The 20,409-nt window shown below is 38.4% G+C and overlaps 1 protein-coding gene across 2 annotated transcripts in view; it reads right to left on the bottom strand.

Annotated features, from left to right (window-relative positions):
* Positions 1-20,409, bottom strand: part of gpc6a (glypican 6a) — a 253,302-nt gene that overhangs the window by 213,605 nt on the left and 19,288 nt on the right. The window contains exon 2 of one of the 2 annotated variants that reach the window (XM_037095506.1): positions 3,018-3,125. The exons of the other annotated variant lie outside the window; for it this stretch is intronic. The gene's annotated coding sequence lies outside the window, so the exon portion shown is untranslated. The remainder of the gene's footprint in view (positions 1-3,017; positions 3,126-20,409) is intronic. 2 annotated transcript variants of the gene reach the window in all.

Genomic DNA, 20,409 nt, shown 5'->3' on the forward strand with positions numbered 1-20,409 from the left:
CTCCCCATGCTTTCTTGCAGGAAATCGATTCGTGTCTCTCCTGCTGCCAATGTGTCTGGCGGACATCTTTTACTGTACAACCCTCACGCCAATAGCAGTCTGTGTGTCTGCCGCTGAACCATGCAGGGCCAGATGACACCTTCATAGACACGGATCACATTTCCTGCACGGTCTCTGCTTCCTGCTGGACTTGCAGAGCATTAGATGGGATGCTGGTTGAAGTATTGGATTCTTGACTTACTATGCAAGTTAGAACTTTGACAGTCCAGTTTTTTGTATGTAATAGTGAGGGCAATGGTTGGGCGGTGCCTGCCTGAGATGAAACATTGTGATGGACAATGACATTTTTTGTTTGTTTTTTGTCTTTCATTTATTTTTTTTCAATTCATTTTGGTATATGTCCCGTTCTCAAAGCATCTTTGTCTCCACACAACATATCTGTAAGTTAGCTGTGTTCAACCTCAGAAGATTGAAAAAAAGTTAGCTGGTTAGCTGTACCAGGAAAGCCAAGCCAAGAAAACTTTGAATAACAACAGCGCAGTCAAGATAAATAAACCAAAGACGACTATAGAAAAGAATTAAGCCAAGCATCTTGGGTTCACTTAACTGAGACAAACTTCTTCTAATTTCCCCTCCCACATATCACGAGCAACTCCTGCCTTACAGCACCTCTGGTGGGGAACCTTTTAAATCACAATGTTAGGAAGGTACAGGTGACACACTACCAGGGTCATCTACAATGTTGCCCAAAAATATACTAATAATTATAGTAGGAATGATCAAAATGATAAATGGAATTCATATGGTACCATTCAAATGGGGAACAGAGCTCAAAGTGCTTTACAATAGCTTGAATAAACTAAATTTGAATTGTCATGTCTGGGGCTCCGTAAAATACTACTGACAAGAAATCAAACTAATAAAAAGCGGCAAAGACAAAGATGCAGCAAGTGAAGAAAACATTCACCTCTTGTGATCTTCCATAGCTGTGATGTTTAAAAAGGCCAAAACTGCCAATTTTCCTATATCTGTAATGGCTTGTATTAGAGAAAAACACGGCAGCCATTAAGTGCCTTTTAAACAGGTAATAAGGAGCCAGAGCAGGTTAGTTAAAACCAGAGTGATAGCAGTAATAACGAAAAACCCCCTTCAGGAAAACCCACTGTCCTTTCAATCCTAATTCACAGCACACTCTTCTACCAGAATCTAATCAGAAAACAACTGTAAGAGCCACGTATTTTATTTGTGTTAAATGTATTATTCCTCCTAAGCCCTAGGGCGGGTGTATTGTAATGGCCAAGACCGGACACAGGAGATCTGAGTCCATGCCAGTAATCATGGGTGCTGCCTATGGGAATGGAGCAAACAGATTTTGACTCCATCATATGGCTATATTTGTTTTACCTTTGTATAGAAATTTATGGGAAGTGACGGACGTTATGAAGTTTGGACACGAGTAAGAAAATAAACACATTATGATATGAATTTACATCAAAGACTGAGTAACATTTTTTCCAAGTACACGTCTAAACAATTCATCCCAATTAGGAGCCAGTAGCAGCTAAAATAATGGACTTAGTCACTACAGCAACCACCAGAACATTTTTGTTCAGCACATGACATCTAAATAGTTGCAGGTAGTTTGTTACAAAGCTTTTCATACCGATTACAACTGAAGACAGTGCAGTTCAATCTAAATATTATTTTACCATGTCAAATCAGGTGATGCCGCGCTGTTAATAACAATAACAGCAGTGCAATGAATGAACCATTATGGCTTTAGGCGACACACAATCAAAGGCTTCGGAGAAACGTCACATATTTCTTATTTCTTTCTTTTTTTACCGCAAAAAACACATGAGCATTAAATCCATGTCAGTGCCGAATTCGAGCACTCTGAATGATCTGTGTTCCTTTAGCTCTAAGCCACTGATTCACTGACTACAAAGAGCACATCCCACAGAGAGACGTATCAATACAGTCTTGTGCTCATTCAGTTTCACCTTTTCTGTCTACCGAATTGAATTCCTCTGGAGATTAACTAAAGAGTGACATCACAGGCTCAGCTCTCACTTCTTGTTTTAAAAAGACAGCAGTGACTGTTTGTGAAGGCAAATATTTGACAGCACGACATTCAAAAACACACACAAAGGCTGTCAAGAAGTTCTGTTTGCCTCAAGGTCTACAATTAGTCACAATGGCAGGAAAATAAAGGTGGATCGGGGAACTTAAAAGGCTCAGCAAACAACTTGACACTGTGTATTCGAAGATGGCTAATTAAGTGAGATGGTTTAAAGAATAATGTATAGAAATATGCCACAAAGGCTTTGCGGTAACATATGATGAACAAGTATATGATGAAAGTTAACATATGAGATCACTCGCCGTTAGTAAAGATCTATTATATACCGTGCTTGAGTGATGTAACGTGTTTGTAAGGTGTTGTTCTCTTTGTATCTCTTTGATTTTGAGGCTGTCTTTTTGGATCGATTTTTGTCAACGTGGTCTCTGTTAACGCCAATAAAACATCAGCACATACAGCTGGGGAACACTGCAGCAGCAGCGTTAGTATTTGAAGTGGCTTGACTCCTTCTGCTGGACAGTTTTTAATGGACACCCTGCTAACACTGTGTTTATGTTATCGACTTTTCAGCTGACTGTTAAAGGGATTGATTTAACCTGCTGCTGATATGACTGATCATTAAGATACAGGTGTCTTACTCTCATTTATGAAACAAAACACATGCGGTTCTCTCACTTGAAGTTCGTCCGTTGAAGAGAACGTCCCTATTTAGAATTGGTTGGTTTTGTCTCCATTGTCCTATTTTATGGCCCTCTGTTGCACAAAGGCAGTCTTTGTAAAAGGGCAAGTCTTTGCACAATTAACCCAAAGCATGACAAGTGGAGGCTATTTAGTTTGGTATGAGTGTCAATTGTTCTGAAATATGGAGGAACACAGAGCAAAACACAAAGTGGGAGCACAGATTACCATTAAGTGGGAAAAGGAAGGTGCTTACGGTATCTTCACAGGAAGTGTGATGCCTCTGCTTGTGAGGATTCATTTCCAAAAGTGACCATTTAACCAAACTCGGATGGATGACTCATCTTTGCAGCCTTTGTTCAACCTATGGAAAATCACACAGATTTTTCCTAATGTGGATTTTATAACCGAAAAGGTCAAATTTCAGTCTTAAGCCTGGTATTTCTCACCGGTTCTGTTACATTTTGAATATTGATTAATTTGGAAGCTCTGGCTTTGAACATAACTGTGACATCACTGGTCCAGTTTTTGACGCAAGATGGATATAATGTTGCTTGACACTAGACCGATAAATTGGTTGGCCGATACTGGCCTACAGATATATCAGTATATTATCAGTAATTCTTTTTACAGATTGTAGTCAGAAAAAGATACTTAATAGATATCCGCCTTCATTACAACTTTATCGCAAGTGTTTGTTAACTACATTTGAGAAATCACTGCGAAAAATGTGTGTCAATATCAGCCAACATATTGATATCTGAATTTCTGGACTTCCGAATGGCAACACTGGCATCGACCCCAAAAGTGAATTATTGGTCGGGCCCAGATATTTCAGAGCCAGATGTTTCAGCTGTTCATGCTGATTCCCCGATATGTGAAACATTTTAGAAGGTTGAATTATGTGCATTACAGCCCTCACTTCAACATTCTATATAAGTACACAGTCACACAGTAGGCTGCCATGTCAAATTACAGCAGCAACATACTGATATAACAGTTTCTTTTCCACTTTTCCACAGATGAAATATGGACCTTTTTAAATGCCTGCACTTATCAAACATCATTACGCTAATGAACATGTGCATTCAAACTGCATTAGATGAAACCTTAATGATACTCAAGGGTATTGTTTTTTCTTTGTATTATTATACAATCATGTTCTATAACATCTTCTCACCGAATAATTATACCATTTTCATGTTTGGTCTCCTATTAGGAATATTTTATCGTTAATAGCTATGTAATATACAATATGGCTCCAGGGGGACCAAGAGAAAATAGCAGCACTTTAAAGAGAAGACTTTTCTTTAAAACATTTTTACCTTGCACATTTAAATATCCGATATCCTATAACGGGTAATGCGAATGTAGGAGATAGCCATCTCTGAGGAGGTTCTGTGGAATGAAGTAATCTAAATGCATTTCTGCTCTGACACAGCACACTTTGAGCCGAGCCTTCATTTGGTTTATAGAAATGTTGCAGTTGCCAGAATGATCAATAACCCCATTAACACAACCAAAGGAAAACACACTCTCCATCTACCTTTGGGGGGGCTCTCCTAAAGGGGTTAGTCTGGGAATCTGAATGGATAAATGTGCCCACTTTAATGTGCGTGCGCCTGCGTATGTGAACATGCATGGCTTTGTGTCTAGAAGTGTTATCAGAGAAATGAACAATTCAGCTTTATATCGCACATACTGTAGTCTTAGCAAAGGATTTATCGAAAACATCAGAGAAAAATGTTTTGTTTAAAATTTCACAGAGCAGTCCACTGAACACGAGCACAGCGGAAGTCTTTACCAGATTTACTGGATGTTTTTAAACATCCCATTAGCATATTATGGTCTGGTATTTGACCCAGTCTATTTTCCATGACAGGTGTTGTGGTCCAGGTAGGATTCTCATGAAGTCATACTTACAATTAAAATTACACTGAAAGAACACAGAAAACCAACCGAAGGAAACCAAGGAAAAGGAGACAGTAATATCAAATTCTTATACTATAAGTTAACTTCAGCACTGTAGTTTTATAACACACGGACCTCCATCACATCTTACAGATCTAACCCTTCAGATAATAGTGCAGTATATTTCCTTAAACAAGCAGCTGATTAAGAGACAATTAATAAACAACAATTTTGATATGATAATCTTCTTACAGCAAGACTACTAGTCTACTACATGTACAATGTTGGCAAACCTGGCTATGTTATTGCCAGAATAAATGTTTGAAATGTACATTTTAGTTTATATTTCTTCTGGTTCAAATGTGTGCGTTCTGACAATGCAACACAAAGGGTTAATGCACAAAAACCACTTGGTTAGGGTTAGGAAAAGATTATGTTTTGGCTTAAAATACCTGATTGAAACTGGACGCTGGATGTCCTGTTTTCTTCCATATTCCAAAACAATTCATACAATGGTTGTTGATACATTTCTCTAAAAAAAAAAAACAAAACAAATGAAAACTTCATGGTGAGACGCCAGAGAAAAATCATGGGATCACCAAATTTGCTGTGATTTATCCAGTGGGGACCGAAACTACAAATTTCATTGTGATCCCTCCAAATGTAGGAAATCAATCTGAACCAAAGTGATGAACGGACTGTTTGACCTAGAAATGTAATGAGCAGAACGTTTTACATATTACAAATAAATGTATTGGTCTTTAATGTTTGACAAATAATGCATTACCATCACTGTTTTCAACTACAAAAGTATCTTTGGCTTTTCAATACAGCAGTTTTCTTAGTTGTGAACTATGTTGATTTCTCTATAAACTGCCGTCAACAACTAGTGCTTATCAATGAAAGCTATTTCAACACATCACCTTGGGTCTTTAAAATGTGTGATGGCCAGCACTAATAATGTCTCTTGACATTTTACAGCCTAATTAATTAATTAATTAATTGAAAATAATGGCTAATCAATAATGAAAATGAACAGTCTGTCGCTGTACAGATGAGCTAGACAGCGATGAGATAATACCTTTATGAAACAGCAAACATCCCAAACAGGAAACTTGCTAAACCCAATTGAAAGAAAATGAAGAAAATGATATTGAGATGTGCAGCAGGGCAGACTAATGGATTCCACACAGACTGACACTTTAAAGGAACAGAGCTGTTGGGCCACAGCTGATTAATAACAGGCCGGCTCCATCCAGCGAGATGCTTATTAAAATATGAATTTCAAATGAATCCGTCTTCAGAGCATTGTCCAGCGTCCAGCTGTAATTTGTTGTCACTGAAGCTTTCAGACACTGGTATCTCCTCGGCCAGAATGAGAAGTAGTGAAAACATCCTGACTGGGAATGAGAGTCAAAGATATGGCACAGAAGGCAAAGAGAGCAGTGCTTTTCCAAACGACTATAATGGATTTGTTACCCTTCTGATTTACATTTAAATGAAAACCTTTTATCTGCCGGTCTACCTACTAATGAGCAAACTCTGCTTTGACAGATGTGACTCCTCTTCCCATCATGAATGGAATAAACCAAGAGTTTAATGTTGTACTATTCTTAAAAATCATTGAGAAATAAACTTCTCAAAAATTACAAGTTTAGACTTTTACTTGTTGTGTTATATTTTCTCTATTTTATGTATCTTTGACATATCGACAAACTGAAAGCAAAAACTGGAGTAGATCAGAGAAGGCTAGGAGAGTCTGATGAGTAACTACTCAGCATTAGGTTTCATTTTACTTGAAGCTACACAAAAAGAGTAACTAATGACTCAGTAATTAATGAGTCATGACTTTCTGATGCCAATCAGCGGTTGGTTCATAAGGAGTCAGGGGCAACTCAAGAGGAAATCGATCAGTTTGTTGATTTGACGGGTATTCATGAAGTAATCATTTCCTAATTCATTAATGTAGCGTCTCCCAGCCTGTTTTCTAGTAACTCATCATCATCTCATCTACTATATAGTCCTCAAATCAGTTATTCAGTAAATACTCAAGCCAAAGAGACAAACAGACAATATAGTAGATCGTTATTCAGTAAAAGAATTCTATCAATACAAATCTCCCAAAGTAATGATTGGTTGCAGCTGATTGATTAGCATAATGTCTGTTACTGGAGCTGATGGCTTTCAACCTTTTCTTGCGTGACCTTTCAAATGAAACAAACTAAGCAGGTTTAGTAAATAGCAAAAAAATAAATTTCACCTGATTTCCATGGCATTCTATAAACAGAGGAAATACAAACAAGCTGTGTGATGGACCGGCAATTTGCATTATCAAAGTGTCTTTCTGCCTTTAATGCCAGTCTTGAATGAAGTGCAGTAATACGAAGATGGAAGGCAACAACACTGCATCCTGATTGCAGTGGTTGGTTACCTGCTCTGTTAACCATGGCAAAAGTTTTGCTGATATTTTTCCTCGAATTTTATATTTCGATCAATGGAATTACAAATGTGTAGGCAGCTGTTTGGATAACGAAATCTAAATTTGGTTTTCAGTCGAATGTGGCGCACACTGTTGTTGTGACCTGTGAGAAAGCTCAATCACAATCAGATCATTCAGTCACATCTTAAGCAATATGTTGTGACATTAAGTCATTTTAATGTTGCATAACTCAAGCTCTCTGCATTGGGCTGAATCTCTACTACTACTCATCTTGCCACTTCCTCACCTTTTTTTAAGATGTACTGCATTTGTGCCCTATACTGTATGCGTTTATGCATGCAGGTGTGCGGGTAAGAGAAGAGTCAAGATATGTAAATTCCATAGATTGCCAAACAAGCAGCCATCTGGCAACATCATTCAGTCATGATTTAGGATAAACAGAGACCTGTATGTGTTCCTGTAATATGGCAATCAAGAAAATTATGAGTCTTTCTTACCTCTAGGTACTTGTCAGCTATAGCTGTTTATGAAGTATGTGATTTTTCCTTTCCCTTTTTGACACGGTAATAATATAACTCAACTTTTCACAGACAGTGTGGAATTTTGCTCAATTGGCGTGAAAAGCATATTAATTGTCACTCTAAGAACCGATCACAGTCGTATAACAAAAGCAACACTGAAACTGCAGGAACTGAGACTAACAGACCACATGAAAACCCCTAAAACTAATGAGCAAACAATAATTTGTCTAAAAACCTTAAGGAAAACAGTTGAAGCAAAGTATCATGATACAAAGCTGGTACATAAGCTAACGTAATGAAGCTTCATTTTCACATTAACTCAGGAAATCAATCAAAACTTGTGATGCTAATAGGAAATAATGACTTAGCTGATGGACCCCATTGAAGCAGAAAATAATCTTACACTGCGGCAAGTTCAAGGAAGGTGCTCCACCAAATACTGAACCGTGTAGGTGGATGAACAGATATTAATAATATTATACAAGCATGTACCAACCTTAATGTTTTTTTCTTTTTCTTTTAATCAGAGGAAAATTCTGAAAGACACAATAGATGACACCCGTAGACTTATTACTGATTTATCTTCCTGATCATTAAACAAAATAGCCAGATGCTAAGTTAAAACATCAATTAATAATTATGGATTACATCTGCTAGTGCCTCTTCAATCTCATCCCACTCTACAAAGATATACAGCACATAACATTGTCATAGGACTATAGCTGGTTGTCTCATACATATTCCCAATGTTTTCTTTCTTGTAGATCCACGACATAAAACAGTGTCTAGTATCTTTACAACAGGAAACCAATCTATAGAGTGTGGATGGATCCATTACAAAGGAGTGCATGCATCGCTGCCACCCGCAGACTGCTGCTGAAGTGCTCCACCGCTGACACACCTTTACTTGTCATTTAGCCAAAGGGCTTCTACCCAGGACATGGAGTGTGACTTCCAATTAGTTTTCGGGAGATTTATTCATGGAAATGTTAAAGAAAGAGTGTGTTAAAGAATGTGAACGGCGTAATGGTTTTTAAATGACTGCCACACTGCAACGCTACATATAGCATAATATGAGCTGTGATGAGTTTTGTCTGACCCCCAATGCAAATGGCGAAGCATTAAAGCTTCATTTGGCTGATGTTTTTGGCTTCAATGAAATGAAACAAAACTCTTTGCGTAGACGTTTTATCGATCAATATTTAAATATCAATGCAGTCTGTCAGTGTACCCTACCATACTGCTTGTCTCAATCACGCATTGAACATGTCGTGAAATCCTGAACAAACAAATGTTTTAAAAAGATTACCTTAAGTACAGCAAAATGATAAGGAAACATTTTTAACATGCTGTCTGTGTGTGTGTGTGTGTGTGTGTGTGTGTGTGTGTGTGTGTGTGTGTGTGAGTGAGAGAGAGAGAGAGAGAGAGAGAGAGAGAGAGAGAGAGAGAGACAGGCAGACAGACAGACAAAGAGAGAGGGGGAAAGAGAGATTGCTCAGGCAGCTGTGTGGGAGAGGAGACTCTCAAGGTGCAGATATTCAGATATGAGTGGAGGAGTTTGTTGAGGTTATTCAAGAATCTGATAGCTCGGAGTCAGTTGATCTTTCAATACACTGCCTGGTAAATATTTACATAGAAGGTAAGGGCCCTGTATTATATATGCATCTGATGAAGACCACGCTTGAAAAGTAGACCACTTTGTTCACTGGGCCTTCTTCTTACATATTTTTATCTTAATTTTGACCTGCTGGGACATTGCATCTATTTTATATTTTATCAAGGTCTCACTCTGATTCCCAGACAAAAAAGAAACTTTATAGAAAGTTAAAAAAAAACCTGTAAACTTTTAGCAGTGTGACTATTAATTCAGACAGAAACGATTCCCTGTGATTGTTTTTTTTGTTTTTTTTTTTTTTAAAAAAGGGTCTTACTACAAATCTCACTGTGAATCAACACCCAGTTCTGCAGCTCACTGCAGCATTCAGATACTCTCAGCTTATTGAAAAGATAGACTAGCCAGTGGTCTTGTCTACAGCCTGTTTACAATCAAGTAATTAAAGGCAATTGGATTCTTGACCAAAATAACACCTTTAGTTTCTTGTCTCTGGCATCTGTGGTCATAAAAAAAACAAAAAAAACTGCTGACTGTATCTGACATCCTTCTTTGAGCCCAAGCCATACTCACTTTAAAGCAAACACATCCACACGTAGTGTCCACACACATTTAATGAATACATTTTCACAGTCCTTGTGCAGAAACAATCAAAGAAAGCACGCAAATACATATGATTCCGTGTTGTGTGTGTGTGTATGTGTGTGTGTATGTGTGTGTGTGTACGTTACATCTAGGCCAGCTTGGCTGCATTTCTGGCTCGTGGTTTTGAGGGCTGCTATGGAAGTGGGCGATTTCAATGTGCGCATAAGCACACAGCATCGCTCGTTTGTAGCGTGACCCTGGCTGTGACTGAGGAGCGTAATCCGTGTTGATAACATATCCTGGCATGTGAATCTGAGCGCTGGAGAGATACCAGGTGCTTTCACAGCCTCCCTGTGCCGTGGTAAAAATTGAACATCTAATGTAATACTCACAAATGTGCAAATTTCCACCTGGACTGAACTACAACACACTGAATAAATGCAATAGCACTGTATCCAGGTATTGAGAGCGAACAGGGAAGGCATGGAACCCCATTAATGTTGGTGTTCAGATTAGAACATTCAAAAACATAAATTCACAGTCCAAGACAGGAAGTGGAGGAGAATGCAACCTTGACATGTTAGAGAGGGCTGAATAGAACAAATTTTAGATCAGGTCAAAGTCAAAACAGCACACAGGAGGAAAGAGCGTCTGAATCAGAAGTCGTAGTGGCTGGTGTATTGTGATATACAACGTTGGTTCAGGGTGCCAATGTCAAGAGCAGCAACTGTTGACTAAGTCCATTGAACATTTCTTTGTCGAGACCTTCGAAGGCCTTTGCACACCAAGTCTGTTTTTCTTTTTTCATATACCTCATCCATTTTAAAGAAATGTTTCAAGAAAACTTGCAGCCTGACCCCCAATGCTTTTATTCTTCTGTTCATTACAAAAACTCGCAGTACGAGATGAGGTGGAGTCATCACACAGTGAAGATGGGTTTGTGATATCTTAACTTCTTAATAAAATGAAAATAAAATACTAGGCCCACCCACTCCTGAAAGCAAGACAGGACCAAGAGCAAAGAGAGCTTCACCTGCTGATGAAGGAGCTGCAGAGTTTCCCCGATCACTACTTCACCGTGTCAAGACACGCAGATACACACCACACACACACACACACACACACAACATCCTGGTTTCACGTGGATCCGAATCTTTCTATCTATCTAAGGCCTTGAATGTCTCTCTGTAAAAAAGTGTCTGACTTCATTTGTAAGCATTTAATCTAATACATTTAGTTAACTTGATCATGAACGTGGTGGTAACCTACTGCTTTGTTTGCTTTTGTTCTCGTTTTACACCTACGAAGACATTTACATGCTTTGCCCAAACCTCCCTCTAAATAACTGAAATACATAAATAACTCAGTTCTCGTGGCGTGTTTATATCTGAGCAGTAGAGTCTGCCCTTGTGTTCTAGCTGTGCGACAGACTGTGGATCTGAGGGTAGACAGGGAGGCAGAGCTGTGTGCAGTACTTTAAGGTAGCCCCCTGATGAGAGTTAATGATGCAATCAACACAAATCTTACTGATAGCTGACTTTGAGCTACAATCACCTGGAAGCTTTGAGTAAAAATGTGTGTCCAACTGGTGATCAAAACATTTCAAACTATCACCTCAGCCTTGTGTTTGAGTGGCGGCACATTATTTTTTTAGCGTAAGAGGTGAATGAGTCCTCACAAATCCCACCTTGAAAAATTTAAGTTTTCCACCACCACCAGATATTGCAATATACTGTTTTGATTAATCACCTTGAGGAGAATTAGGATGTGATCAATCAGTCACTGTCATCTGCTCAGCTGAGTTCTGATGGCCTGTAGTCTCTTAGGATCAATTTAGTAACTGGATGGCAGTCTAAACAATTGCCTCACCCATTAAACACACGGCCTTAGCTGTGTGATAGTACCTCCTCTGCTTTTCCCACAGGTCTCGTGTAATATTTCATCAAAGTGTTGTAAGTGACTGACATTATGTGAGGCAGTCTCAGCCAGTCTGTTTGAAAACTTTGGCCTCTAAATAATTAAGAACACATAGGCAGGAGAAATGAGAATAATTACTTTAGTTAAGGTATGAGTAATTAAACCATATTCGAACATGTTCTTGCTGCTACAGGTTTTTAAGATAAGCCTAAATGTCTTCATCATTAAAACTCACTTCTACACTTATTCTATGAAATTTGTTCTAACCGCCTGAAGCTTCTCCACTCTAAATTATATAAACGTCAAATTAGGTTTTCTTTAAAGTTTATAGTCAGAACAAGTTTATATTTAAGTAGTGCATCAATAACACACCATAAATTGTACCCTAATACACAGAAAATAATTTAGTGTTGTCAGTTGACTTATGCATAAAATTACATTTAAAGCTAGGCGATGCATCACGGGTGACATCACAGATGTCTGTGTTTACTCAAACTGTCTTTGGGGAAAGGATGAATACTTGATGTTAGAATTAAAATTAAGTGATTCAGTTATCACAAGTTTTTCTCTTTTGTATATTCATCTTTTATTCCCAGTTTCCTCTACAACTGTCAAAAGTGGCGGACCACCAGAGTATAAACATTACTACCACAGCTATAATAAGCAAAATATAATTATTTTAATGTAGTAAGGCTGTCACTTTTTCCAAAAATCAAGGGTGAATGAATTTGAAATGACACAGTTTGTTTCATACAAATTCACACAAATCAACTCAAATCATAACATCCTTGTGTGTGACCTGCCATACAAAACACCACAACACCACATCATCTTTGTGACTTTATCAATTTTACAGCCCGTCTAACATCACAATCCTCTCATTCATCCAGCAATCAAATATTACATTTTTTAGTAGCTGTATCAACTAATTGTTTCCTACATCTCTGTAACTTCTGGTTATTTCACAAGCTCCTGGCAGGGGGGCTGCGGACACTGAGTGTATGCAGTCAAACAAGGTTGTACACCAGCATCATTAGCTTAGTTTACTGATCGGCATAACAACATTTTTGAGCATCCTCTGATGGATCACAAGGCAAACTACAGCAATCAGTCAAATGTACTTAAAGACTGTACAGTTCAAACAGGTTATCAGAGCTCTACTATGAACTTTTCACCCCACGTTTAAATGACTGTCCCAATATCCTACAACAGAATGACAGCACGCTCAAAGTACACGGAAGAGCATATGGCCTGGTGCTTAGAATCAGCAATAATACTAGTGCTGAAACCACTTACAGCACTAGATGCAAATAAAAGCCTACCAGGGATGGAAATGGAATCAATACCAAAAATGAATCCCTGCCATCACTGCTGCAAAACAATTACAGAGGAAACAATGAATCTGTAAGTAATCAGTACATCTGACAAACTACTTGCCTTTAAAAACAAAACAAAAAAACATTCATGTCTCAATTGTGCATCTCTTGTGTTAGGATTATGCAACTTTTAATGTTTTCTGCCGCAGTAACTGTTCTGAAAGCGTGTACGCTCTGTGTGGCATTCTGTTGACATTGTTGATTCTGAGAGGGCTTCTTACTGGACTCTGGGGTTGCTCACCGTGCCAGCACGGAAACATGGGACCTGTGTGGTGGCAGACATGATGGAAAGCCGAGCCTTGTGCGGGCATGCATCTGTATCTGTTCGTGTGTGTGTGTGTTGAGAGGGAGAAAGAGAGAGAGAGCTCAGAGGAATACTCACTCATTATGGCTGTGTGGAGGGGTGAGGCTGTGACGATGTATCATTGCCTGCCCTTTGGTCAGCAGCCATCACAAGTATAACAGATGGAACTGATGAACTGTTTCCATAGACTGTGGGCACTTTACAAGCTGTGGTATCCAATTATGTTTCATCATGTGCTCACGGGAATGTACAATACTACACGGTAACAAGATAAAATCAAAAGCTGTGCCTGTGCAGTGTGAAACAACTGTGGGTTAGTCGCTCCCAACGAGAACAACCCAAAATCATTTGCTTTTGCTGTGTGGTTTTGATATTTGTGCCACCATCTGTTTAAAAAGGGAATAATTCTCATTATTCTAATCTACTTTACCTTAGCAGCAAAAAGAAACATATATAGTATTAGTAAAGCAGTTCTGCAATAACTGATATATTGCAAGACAATCATCTAACAATACATCACAATATCGGTCTAACTGGAGAATATAAAGTCTTACTAAGATGGCAAAATGCATGAATTATGTTTTAATTCAATGCATTGGGCTGTTGGTTTCACAGAATTTGACATTAATCGATATGACACAATGTACAAAAAGTGCACAATCGTTGCCTCTTAAACCCACTGACTGCAACTTGTTCACGTGAGCCATTTCAACTTAACGAAAACTGTTAACAAGTTAGTGCAAAAATGTAAAATTTCTCCATAAAAAATGACATGTTATAACAAATACACATTTCAAGCATATCTTCACAAGTATATGTGTGTTCCTGAAGTCCAGTGTGACTCAGTTCAATATCATGTTACAACAAATCTGACCCTTACCACTGGGACATAGGACCTAAGAATTACCCTGTCAAGAAATGTGTCACTGCAGACACCAAATCAACAGCTTTATGACAATTACAGTCGAGTTTGCTTGTAGAGAACATTTATGAACAACATGTTTTAACCAAAGTCCTTTGAAAAAAAGCTGAAATACAAATAACAGATAGCTGTAATGGATGAAATCAATAAAAACCTAGTCGTTAAAGTAGAGAGAAGGAAACATTCCAATGAAATGTTGTCTCTTTTGCCATTAGAAATATAAAACAAGTATTCGAAAGCAGAAAAATGTATTGTTGACTCATCTACTCAAATATATCAAAATGATGAGTTAATTGCAGTGGGAAGAAAACTAGTTAAAACAATTGCAAAATAAATGTAATCACATTTGTAAGGTTTTTTTTTTTTCCTATAAAATGAAAACCTGATTTGATTTCTTTGTTATCCAAGGCAAACATTCAGGTGTTAACGTAGGTAAAAACCTTCAAAACAGTTAAGGCTTCACAAATCACTGATTCTCTGAAGGAAGAAGCTCTCAGTAACCTTGACAACTGATGCCTTTTGCCTCAGGCTTTGTGGGAATTTCTAATTACTTAAACATATTCATTTTTCTCAATAAGGATGACATACGTAAACCTTCCCATTACACATGTGAGACCGGTCGTCTTCCATGGGACCGCACATTTTCCAGAGCAATCTCTGATCTATTAATCATGGTTATTTTAATGAGGAGCGCAGTCTGTGTGCTGAGAGGAAAAGAAAAAAACACAAATATTGGATCTTACATTGTGAAGCTGTGTTGTACATCATTGTTCCATCTGTATGAGTTTTTTTCTTTTTTTTTTGTAGCTGGAAAAGATTGCTGACAAGCGCTGAACACACACGGGCCTACAGCTCTAGATTTAAAATCTAGATTAACATTCACTAGAAGACTGGTGTAGTATTCTGTTGACTAAACCAGTACACACGATAGATGATCAGGAGTTTAACACAATATTCAAAGACCACTAATAAAGACAACAATACCAACAGTTTATTTTAGGAAATACCAAATAATTTTTTGACATATGGTGCAAATTTGGAGGTGTGATTGCAAACGGCCCACTCATCGTCTCTGAGGGCTATACTCGCTGATTTGCAGTTGAAGCATTTCCAGGGCCTGGAAAGGCTCTCTATGCTTATTTTGTCGTGAAACTCGAGAAATGTTTCGTGGACTACAAAACTTTCCCTGACTTCCAATAGGTGTGAGTAGATAATAACAATACATTTTTGGGTGAACTTATCCTTTCCTTTAAGTGCTCTGAGTTTCCCCAGCGTATTGTTACGATGATAGGAAAAAGGAATGAGACATGTTCACTGTGAACATTTGGCAGACACAGTGAGTATCTGCAAAATGTCACTGTGGAGAAACATTTCCTTAAATGTTGCAATTTAAAACAGTTGTCTGGGCACCATTATGTTCATTTCAAAAATCTGCAGCTGCAAAAAACAACAACTCTTAGAGTTGAAATTTCAACAGCTGTGTTAGAAATCATCTGTTATTTCATAAAAAGTTAAAGGAATGAGACTGAACAAGTTAACTACAACTTCCATTTTTGAAAGAAACATCCAGCCAGCAACTTTAAAGGTCTTGTTGAAAGCACCACTAACAGTGAGCAATAGCTAAAGTAGAAATTTAGAAACACATTTACCATTTTAGTGACTTCATTCTTAAGATGTTGGGTCAATTTTGGATGAATGCAACAAATCTGTAGCAATGTCTTTTTCCCAACTCCAACAAAGAAGCACTCTGAATGTGCAGCAGCTGATTTGCGCCTATCACTGACAACTTCACCATAGTAACAATAACTGAGGCTCAGATGATATTAAGAGCCATACCAAACAGGTAAAAAAACAAAAAACAAAAATAAACTTGCCATGAGAAGAAACCTTTGCACTGTGGGAATGGTATTTCAGAAGCAGCGGCTCTTCCCACTTCTCAATTGTATGCAGTTGCTCTACAAACTGAACACAAAATATCTCTTCATCTTCAGGTGGGTGTACACGAGTTTAGATTAACAGTCTGGCTAACACACCCATAAAAAACAAACAACAACAACAAAAAAACCTCATATATTTAGCCTCACATACTGGTCCACTTTGACTCTTTGCTTGGCTCTCATATATTTTACAGGGACAATTTGAACCACCAGTTCTGGCTGGGCATCATCATCTCTGACAGCAATGTGCCTTTAAGGACAAAGACTTCAAGCACAGCATTGATTTTTGCAGAGGATTTAACCTGATACATGGCTTAATCTCGTCCATCTTTTATTATACGTAAGGACAAGATACCCAGTACTTACACTCCTCATGTTTCCCGGTTATAATGTATTGATTTTTGAAGAAACACAAATTATACACAGAATGATGATCAATTAGGCTGATGGAGGAATACTGATCATATATTAACCTTTTCCTGCATCTTGTGCAGCATCTCCTGACAGCACAACTTTTATGAAAAAATACCATACCGCTGCTTGCTTCCCTTTTATTTCCATTTGACTATGCAAAACATGCAATAATGAGATGACATCCTAGCTTCATTGTCAAAGTAACTTTTTGGTGCAGCATGTCTGGTGAAGTGGTCAGCAGGGCATGCTCTTAATTTGTTGATACATTACAGAAAGCACTTGGCTCATTATTCAGTCTCCAGACAGACAACAGACCTCCGCTCCTAAATAACAGCATATATTTGACAGATGGAGGGTGGTTGTCATCAAAGTTTCACAGTGTGACATTTTAAAGATGCAATAGCTCCAGATGACTGCCAGGCCCTGAGCCACAAACCTTGCTGCACATCTGAACCACTCTACATGCATACTGCCACCGACTTACCCCGCTCCTACAGCCAGAGGACACAAATCTGTTGCAGATGCTTTTATTTTGGCATTTGACAGCTGACCATGATTACTATCAACTGGTTCCTTTACCATACATGGATGTTGGATGCCATATAGTACAGTTTCTCAAGCTTTCATTCACAATAGCACTACTGTGTATGCTGTATGTAAGGGCTTGGAATTCTAGTGAATATTCAAAAATATTTTACTAATATCATTTTGTCAAAAGCCGATGAAGGCACTCACAGATGAGAGACAGTTGATAGGGGCCACTATAGTTATGCTGTGAATCTCATTGTGTGCTGGGGGGGCAGTTCTGCAGCCACTGATGTCTTCACATTTGTACGTGTCCCAGACCTACGTACCAAACTGACACTCCTACAAATGTCTACTGCAGTTTGCATGCAAACCAGCTAACCCCATTCCCTGCTATTTCATAAGAGAACACTTAACACCCAATCTGGACCACTAACCGCATGGCTAACTGACCTAACTAGCTAGCATTTGCAGTTACTTTGGTAATATGCTGTCACCTATTTGTTTGGAATTACCTTGTTACACCAGGCGGACAACTGTTACACATTATACCTTTAAGCTACGGTATATTTGTAAAGTTAAATTGTCAAAGGATAAAATTGAAATTTGAAGCTAAATGAATGTTACACAAAGTTTCATCACATCAGTGGTTTGCAGAAATGTACACTTCCAACATTTGTTTTGAATATGTTTTTGTGATTATTGACAACTAATCATTGGTTTCAGTATTGGTTATAATTGTACCTGCTAGATTTTGTAATGCCATATGCCCAGTCCAGAGCATAACTATTCTCTAAATTATAATTAATTTTAAACAGCTGCTTCTCTCTGTGAGATGAAATAACTTAAAACATGAGATGAGGTTGCAGAGAGTAGTAATTATAAATTAGACACCTTATTACCTGTTGCTTCATGATTGATCTGTAATTAATTATGTGATTTTTAATTACACTGATCTGTAATTACAACAGGTAACCATGTAAGATTATTTTCCTCCATCTTTACGTACAAGGGCTCAAAGAGTAGTAAGTAAAAATGAGGTGTCAATAATTGATGCAGCATCAAGCGAGGGAGTTCTGACCTCTGTAAAGTCCTGCCGGCAGAGTTAATAGAAAACCCAAAGCACTGCAGAATCACTAAATCTGTGGAACAGCACCTGTAGCTTCAACAAATACAGCTACCTACAATCTGAGGTCATTAAGTAGCCTCTACAATGACTGAGCAGATGGATGCATCTGTCCATCTATTTATCTCGGTGTTCCACAAGCTATTCATCCCACTGTGCCTCCATTGTATGTGGTCTCATCACTACTCGAGAAAGATAGCGAGGCTGTCTGGATGTGCACACCCACCTCTCCCAAAAGACATTCCCAACATGCACTGTTTATGTCATAATCGTGACCATGCATGCACGTGATGTGCACATGAGCAATGACTGCGTATGGCTTCCTGGACTCACGCCCATCAGCATTTGCCTTCACTGCCCCATTAATGTCTTATCTTGGTCGCAACAGTTCCTGTCTCTCTTTGTAGGAGAGGATGGGTCATTACCATTTCACAGCAGTGTCATCCTTCTTCAGTTTAGAAGTGCAGACAGTATTAAGTCAGTGACTATTTTCTCTCCAGAAGATGTTTCCTTACAGTAATGTGAACCATTACTGTTGAGACTTTGAGACTTGTCATTTTAACAGAAATTATTTATGAAGTCTTTCTTAACTGATTCATCTATGAAACTGGTTTCCCAGGATGGCTAAATGTCCCTGCTTCCCTTCTATAACTGTCATAAGAGCACAACCTTATGGTGTAAATGTTCTGCAGCAATAAAATAAGCATTAAATAGAAAAAGAACTTAAGGTTCTTTATTATTGCATCAGACAGAGTACATGCTAGTTATGCTGTAACAACAATACATAATGTTGGAGGGTTATACCAGCTACATATTTCATGTTGAAATCAGCATAAAGAATAACAAAATGACACTCTTGTGACAGGGGACTAAGACTTTAAAATGATCACAAATAAAGACGAGTTGGGCTCCAAAATAAAGACATGACATCAAACTGCTGTACCTGGTTAGAGCCACACATACAGAGTCAAACATGTCATCACCAACACAGACATGTTTTACACTTTCAGAGGAAGACATAATGATTGCAATTTGAAAAACGTGCTCTGAAAGGGTACAAAGAGAAGGTCAAGAAGTCTATGGGCTCTACCCGCCTGTCGCAAAGCATTTATTGATAGTTTCAGACCAATAGAAAAGCTAGTCTAAAGTCAACGGTGCAGTATTTTTTTTCTACCATTCAAAGGGTGCATAATTCAGATAGTAACCCCAAGATTCAACCAGATATGTGTCCACTGTATTCCAGCTCTGGTCCGATTTTCTCCGCCATCCACAACCCCAATCGGTTGGTTTTTTTTTTGCGTTTCCACATAATCATGACCACAGTTATAGATATGTGTTATAAACACAACAACACGAAGTGATCCCAACTGAATGATAAGAATAAGCTTGTATTTGTTTCTTTTTTTGGGATTTTTGTGCTGGCGTCAACACAGAGTGTTTTATTTTGAAAAGTAACCAGATGTTATGATGTTTTTTTGGGGCGTGACTTCCTGTCTGCTCTGAGCTAAATTCGACTGATCTGCTACGTCGTGCTCCGGCATCCACCAGAAATGGAAGTCCTGCATATCTGCTCCAGAGGGCTCCAAATTGCCAGAGTTGGGACATGCAACGGACATGTATCTGGTGGAATCAGTGCGCCCACAGAGGGGGTTCACAACACACATTCACTCTGATTTAATGATTAGATGCACCTCCTCTATTTCAGATGTTTCCATTTGTGCTGTAATGTCATATTTACAAATATTATGGTACATTTAACAAGTAAAACTAAAGGTCATAGTTTTCAAGTTGGCAGGAAACTCTCCAGAGGAAACAGAATTAGATTCTGAAAGATCCCAGGATTTTTCTCACCAAACTATTTTACTGTATGAATCTTACCTGTATCAACCTGGTAAAAAAAAAATCCTTTTTGTAAATGATCCAGAGTAATGATACATTTCCATGAGCACCAGCTGTGCAGCAGCAATTGACTCATTGCACTGGGCAGTAGTAGTATGTGGCTATGCAGGTGAAACCAAAAGATATGGTCAAACTTAGACCCAGTCCACACATACATGG

This window comes from Acanthopagrus latus, chromosome 4 (genome assembly GCF_904848185.1).
Source record: "Acanthopagrus latus isolate v.2019 chromosome 4, fAcaLat1.1, whole genome shotgun sequence".
Taxonomy (NCBI): Eukaryota; Metazoa; Chordata; class Actinopteri; order Spariformes; family Sparidae; genus Acanthopagrus; species Acanthopagrus latus.